At 35.8% G+C, this 7671-nt stretch overlaps 1 pseudogene; it reads right to left on the reverse strand.

Annotated features, from left to right (window-relative positions):
* Positions 1-659: 659 nt before the first annotated feature.
* Positions 660-6834, reverse strand: LOC130027632 (hyaluronidase-5-like; annotated as a pseudogene).
* Between the last annotated feature and the right edge of the window lie 837 nt (positions 6835-7671).

Raw genomic sequence — 7671 nt, forward strand, 5'->3', positions numbered from 1 at the left:
TGTAAAAATGTAAATAATATCAGAACCTGATACAGATTATAAAATGAACTAGCAGAATGGTTCCAGTGATTTATTAGATAGGTTAACGACTTGCCTTGCGTGCAGCCAACTTGGGTTCAAATACCCAGTAAAACCAATGGCTCCTCAAGCGCAAACAGGAATGATATCTGATCACAGAGCCCGGAGTAAACCCTGCCCACCACTAATTGTGCCTCCTCAAAAACAATTAGTGTTGAAAACTTAATTATTTGAATTAATGATTTCATTTATCATGAATTTATTTATTATAAATCAATCATAAATTTTCAAAACTCATTTATCATAAATCATTTTATTTATAATTTATTCATTCACACATGATTTCATTTATATTGTATTCAGTGAATAAGTGGTTGGTAGTGTTTTACTGGTTAACACTCTGAAGCCGTTCTTGGAGGCTGTTGGAGATGACTTCCACTGAATATTCACTCTAAGGAACTAAAAGGCACTTTTTTTCAGAAAAAAAAAGTTAACATTGCAGATAGTATGGAAAATGAGATATTGCTAAAAAGTCAGAACTTGATGCTTTTCCCAGTAAGAATAGGATTTTACTCAACTGGATCTGGAGAGGATGACATGCAAACATTAGCATTACATACATTAAGGTAATTAATTCTTAGCTAAGAAATTGTCTGATTACAATCCATATTGCGAAAACAGCAGCACTCAAATTTTTCAGCAAATTCTTTCACATATAGATTTGCAAAATTCTCATTCACTTTGGACTCTCTAATGTCCCCATTTCCAATTCTAAATGTTTCTTCTTTCAGGTGAAGATAGTCAGTTGAGTTCCAATGTTTCCTTTTACATATTCCTTCTCCTTTACAAAGCACTTGGCTACACCTTTCCGCCTCCTGGGTAACATTCAGTAAGTAAGGATTTAGGACTTTGTTCAGGTAATTGGTTAGATTGTTGCATGAATCCTGTAAATAAAAAGTTAAGAGTATCAAAGAACAAGGAAACATATATAAGAATGGATTCACTGAGTGAAGCATTTTATAAACAAAAACAACAAAATTAGGGCCTGAGCAATAATAGAGAGGGGTGGGCATTTGCCTTACAGGTAGCTGATCCAGTTCAATAACCAGCATTGCACCTAGTCCCCTGAACACTGCTTGGTATAATTCCTGACTTTTGAGCCAGGGGTAACTATTGAGCATCACTGGGTATGACACCCAAAACAAAATAAATGAATCATTTTTTCTTTAAAAAAAATAACAACAAAAGGAGTACCAACAAATAAAATTCAGCAAGGGAGAAAATACTTTTTCCTTTTACTCTTACCTGAGTCTCCTGCCCCCTCATCTTGCTGTCCTCACAGTGGCCCCTTGGTGGGGGAGGGGTTGAGTTTTCCTCCCTGCCCTGAGCTGAGACCCAGCAGTCTAAGACCTACAGAACCAGCCACAGCCATGCTGAGACCACTCTCCACATGTCCGGACAAGCCTCATGCATAAAGGAACCAGCAGAGGAACCCAGGAATGTGGGTCCCGGGCGGGGCTGAGATCTCCAAGCCTGCTCGGATCGAACATGGCCTCCTCCACCCAGATCCTCCATCTTCCAGTAGGTAGGCATCACACGCACCAGCTGCTGCCAGCACCAGGTGGTCTCAGCATAGACCAAGACCCAGAGAATATAAAACCCGGCTCCCGGAAGCACGTGGCTGCAAAGTTGGCCACGTGACATCTTATTATCTCATTCCTACTTTGGAGAACCTGGCAGGCTACCGAGGGTGTCCTGCCTGCACGGCAGAGTCTGGCAAACTTCCCGTGCTGTATTCAATGTGCAAAATACCAATAACAATGATGGGTCTCATTCTCCTAACCCTGAAAGTGCATTGAATATGGCTCTTTTAAAATCTCAGGGCTAGAAAGAAGCAGACATTACTGTTGCCTGCTCGAGTCAATCAATAAACAACAGGATGATCATGACCTCGTTTACTCTTACCACTATTTTAAAGGTTTTCAATAGCAATTTTAAGAAAAGTAAGTGCCATTTAAAAGCACTGAATAATTAGATGATTGAGGTTCAATAAATTTTAATCTTGGTTGATCAATTGATTGATTTATCATGCATTAATCAGGGTGAGGAAAAGTTGGCTTTATCTAGAGGAGAGATAGTAAAGCAGGTATGGTGCTTGCCTTGTTCGCAGCGATACATATTTGAAGTCCTGTACTGTACATGAACTCAAGCACTGCCTGAGCGATCTATGTGCACACAGCAAAGCGTAAACCCTTTGGATGAAAGGGTTTCGCCCAAAGCCCAAATCAGTGCATCTGATAGGTTGTGGGCTCTGTGTCTCTCATCCCAATTACTTCAGTGAGTAAGTGTGTGAATTTAACAAACAAGCCAGAATTCCTTTTTTTGGCGATCACTCTCAGCTTTCCACTCAGGAATTACTCCGAAATTGCTCAGGGGACCATATGGGATTCTGAAGATTGACCTGGACAAACACATGCAAAGCAAATACCCTACCAACGGTGGTATCACTCTGGCCCCACACTTCAACTTTTTTTTTAACTGTATCATCAGTCACATAAGGATAGATACAGGTTATGTCACTTAGGATTGTTGTAAAGATGACAGGATATAAATTATTATATTAAATTGATTGTGTTTTACCATAAATTAAAACCATTTTGTGCCACGTCTCATAAGCCAGATTTCTTCTGGTTCCACATTAATCTCATAAAATGAAAAGGAAAGAAGAACTTACCTACATTTCACAAAGAGGTTACCTCCACCATTGCAATTAGACCTGGTATATTACTGAAACTCAAGTTGCAAATTAACCAAGAACATAAGAAAAATTCTTAAGTATATATAATACAGTATAGAAAACTGATATTATTATTTTATCAAACTTGCAGTTAAATGATTAGAAATTGGAAACACAAGCAGAAGAATTGGAAATAGAGTAAAGTAGCCACCATTTCAGGCAGTATCATAGGGAGAAATTAGTCAGGGTAGCAAAATCTGTCCCTTTGTGTGAGATGCTGAGAATTCCCTGATCATAACTGCAGACTGTGATGTCAGGAAGAATGTAAAATACATTAATGGGCTAATTCAGTACATTTTCCTGCATTCAACTAAATGGGGAGTTGAAATATTTGTTCTTTATTGCCTAAACTAAAAAATGATCCACACTTGTAAAAGGAAAATATCAATATGGGGAACTCATAGTGGTTAATCATAGAAATAAAGTCTCTTGAAAATGGAGGTCATATGTTTCAGAAAACATGAGTGATGCTTTAAACTATTTTAAGTAGTTACATATTTTAATTCATTTTATGAAACATAAAATATTCTGCAAAGTGTTTAACAGGATCTCTTTCTTTCAATTATTTTTTTCTGTTATTTCTTTAGGCACTGTTCACACCTGAGAAATATAAGTATGCAAAAGAGTTGAAAGTATTGAAATTATCTTTTTAAAGTTGCAAAATGAGGAAACAAGAGGTAGTACAGAGTTTACGAAGATGCCTTAAATACAGCAAATCATTCCTCAACCCCGGGCAAAACCTAGAGTCTCCTGGTATCATCAAGAATGAATCTTGAGAACACAGTTCCTTTCTTAGAAGGAACCTCTAAGCATAGTTAAGAGTAACCCCAAAACAAAAAGAAACAAAGTTTCACATTGAATCTTACCTAATATTTCTACCATTAAAAAGTGAAATTTTGACTACTTTATCTATGACCACAAAAGACCAAAAAGTTTTTTACATCTTACACGATCAATTCTGTTCTTTACCTTTCCTGAAACAAGGTCCTGCCTCTTGATACCATAAGACTTTCTCCATGACACATATATCACCATCATGTCTACTTCTATGAATGAATGAAAGGTCCACCTCCAAAAAATCTGTGTCCCCCATGACAACACTATTTTCGCATTGAGTCTGAAGTTTCAACTAAGCTTAAGACATTGGAAAAATGAATTTCTAATCTTGTACCTTAAGTTTGTTTTGAACATTTTCATTGATTTTGAAAACTAATTACTCTTGTATTATTCTTTTAGCCCAAATTAAAATGAAAATAAACTATGTTCTAAAGATACCTATGAACAACATATTTTTAATTTATACTTTACATTTGTAGTGGAGGTAGTGTCCACTACGAATGTATAATATAAATTTAAAATATTTTGTTTATAGATGATTAAGTGATTAAGTGAAAACTTTCGGGTCACCTGGTAATGCTCAGTGGTTGCTCCTATCTCTAAATATAGGAATTAGTTCTGCATTGCTGGGGGAACCATATGGGATGCCAGGTTTTAAACCAGGGTTAGCCATGTACAAGGCAAATGCTCTACCTGCTTTACTACCTCTTTATCCCCCAACTTAATGTTTTTCTTGTGTTAAAGAATTCTATTATTCTCAGCTAGAGAAGTGTTACTGTCTATAATATGCATGTTTTACATGCTTCTGACTCTTCAATTCCTGATACACATATAGACCTTTGAGCCATTGGGATTGATCCCTTAACACATACTGCGTACACTGTGTGGGACAAAAAGGGGTAAAAAAACCCAGATCTATCACTCTTGGATATTCTAATGCACTTTAAAAAACAAAGTAATTTTGGCCTAAGAGTTGTACAAAGAAACCACTAAGCCCAATTTTACCCCAAAACATTGTTTGATGACCTTTACAATAAAATAACTTTGTTCAATGACTATGTATATGCATGCTCAGTTAAGAATAATATAGTACTGTATCACAAAAAACAAGTGCATGTTGACTAGTATCTTTCAAGAGTGGAAACAGAAGATTAGATACAGAGGAGTAGAAACAGAGGATTTAATTTAAAAATTACTCAACAGAATGCTAGAATTTTCAAATGGTAGAACTGATTTTCCTTCTTTTTGGAATCAAGTCCAAAAAATACCACTTCCAGAATAAAGTCCAGAATCATGTTATTTATTTCCAGACTTGAAAGAAAGAAAATACATCCTACCTCTAATAGAAATAAATGCTACATTATTACATTCCATAAAACACATTGAGCACCTCTGATGTGTGAGGATTATCACACCATTTTTATTCCTCAGAATCAACAAAACGTTAAAATTGAGAATAGTTTTGCCCATTACCTACAATTAGACTTACCTTACTTTGGCTGAAATTGAGGCTTCCCCATACTATAATTCCAGAGGCACCTAGAGCAATACTCTCACCAATAGTATTCACAAGATCAAACTGTCAAATGTGATAGAAAAAAGTGAAACCAATTGGAACAAAACTAAAATTTTACACATAGGACAGTAAACTAAAGTTAAGCAGCAGAGTCTACAAGTGTAATTTAAATCTTTTCTGCTAACTTAATTTTCTCTTTTAAAAGATACTGTCTTCATATAACAAAAATCTTTCCACGATGTTCCTTGATCTATGGTCAAAAAAAGAAGATAGAGAGATGGATTGCAGAGTCAATAGGTAAGGCAGTTGTTTGGCAAGATTGGGCATACCTTAGATCCCTGTACCTCATTTGGTACTCTGAGCACTTTTAGGCTGTCTGTGGCAAGATAATTGGAAAAAGGGACAAAAACTATGAAAGAATGAAGAAGGGAGGGAAGAAAGGGAAAAAGGAAGGAAGGAAGGAAGGAAGGAAAGAAGGAAGGAAGGAAGGAAGGAGGGAGGGAGGGAGGGAAGGAGGGAGGGAGGGAGGGAAGGAAAGAAGGCAAGGAGGGAGGGAGGGAGGGAGGGAGGAAGGAAGGAAGGAGGGAAGGAAGGAAGGAAGGAAGGAAGGAAGGAAGGAAGGAAGGAAGGAAGGAAGGAAGGAAGGAAGGAAGGAAGGAGGTGAACTGGTTCCACCTCAAGTGTACTAAAATGTAACTTTTATTCACTACATAAATGATGTTCAATTCTACTGAATAACAGCCTGAATACAAAGCCATGGCCCTTTGTTTGCTTGATTTTCTTACCTAGAAAGAAATTCTCCAGGAGCATCTGTAAAATCTGGACGGACATACACAAAAACCGGAAGTGGATTTTCAACACCTCGCTCTGCAGATACCCTAATGGCTTCCTGGACCCGATTTCTGGCAAAGAGTGCCGCCCGTGGATTTGAACTTAAATTTTTATTCAAGTAAATGGATGGGTAAAGAGCAGTGCTTTCATTCCACAACCAGTCGAGTCGATCATTTCTTGTTTTCTCTATGTTAAAGCAACTTCCATTATATTCAATTTCCCTATACTGATGATTGTAACAATCAGGGAATAGGTAAAAACCCCAATAGTTATTTGGCCTTAATGATTTTCCCAGTTGTAATGTCTCTAGCATGAAATCCTTTGCTGCCTTTTCAAATTCTGTTTTCGCTTTAGCATTAACAGAAGGTTGATTAAGACTTGAACTGTTTTGCATAACCAACTCAATAGATTTGTTCCTGTAAATATTTTTTGAAAGCCAATTTCTAGCCCAGAGGGGTCTCCAATCTTCCCAGTCAATGACAGCCAAGCCTACAGAATCATTTTTTATATATTTTCCAAGGTTTTTACTGGCTTCTTCTAAGTGAGCAGTTAGATTTCCACACTGGGGAATACCTCCATTCACATCTTTATTCATATTTATGTGAGGATATAGACCAAGTCTATCCACATAAAACAATGTAACATTTTGTCCAGTGGTATTTTTAGTAGGATATCCTACAAATGAGAAGATGCTCAGATTTATTGTCACATGATGTCTGTTGGGATAATTTTCAGTTGGAACATTCCATGCAAGGATGTAAGTAGTGTTTGGAATAATAGGAGATGCAGAATAAGTCATCGTCAAGTAAACTGGAAATATAAGGAAGGTGAGCATTGCCAGAAATAATCCGTTGAACCCAACAAAGCTTCAAAGGACGATACATTTGACCTCTCGTACTTTCATGAGAAAAAATAATAATGAAAAATGTCACCTATTCTGTGATAAATTATTTGATATTTTCAAATTTGATTTGAGATAGTAACAGAAAAGGATGATGATAACTGTGGTTCAATTTATTATATTTCTTCTTTTTTTATATTTCAGTGATGGTTTGAAAATTCTCAAATATATCTGGAAAAAATACATATTAAACCTTTTTATCTGTATTATAAATTAAAATTTTATCATACTCTGAAGATCAAGAATCATGACTTTGATGAAATATTTGAAGATTAAAAGGCTTTTCTTCTGTTCATATATACACAGCCTGTACTGTAACTCTAAAATAATTCAAGTCATTTCCTATATGAGCATTTGTCTTTATACAGTTAGATTTATATCCAAAGAGAAGATATTACTAATTAAGGGCCTAGAATGATTAAATGTCTTTTTAACATATGTTAAGTAATCAAAATGATATTTGTATTTCTCTGATGGATCCTGAGCTTAGTATCCACAAATGACTAAAAGTATGAAAGTCACTAATTTTTCTTAACCCAGCAGATTGCATTTTGGATACTCGATATAAGGTCATAATCAAGTTCCTCAAACTATTTAATAATTTCTACAAAATATTTTTGGTGATGTTAAGTTCTATAGTATTGGGACAACACATTAACAATATCACATATCTGTTATGAAATTTCAGTAATGCAATATAAATTTGAAAAACGATGAAAATTGCATATGAAGGTGTTCTGAAATTGCTATCCTTATATATTGAGTTTTTAT

The sequence above is a fragment of the Sorex fumeus genome, unplaced genomic scaffold (genome assembly GCF_029834395.1).
Source record: "Sorex fumeus unplaced genomic scaffold, SorFum_2.1 ptg000037l, whole genome shotgun sequence".
NCBI classification, from domain to species: Eukaryota; Metazoa; Chordata; class Mammalia; order Eulipotyphla; family Soricidae; genus Sorex; species Sorex fumeus.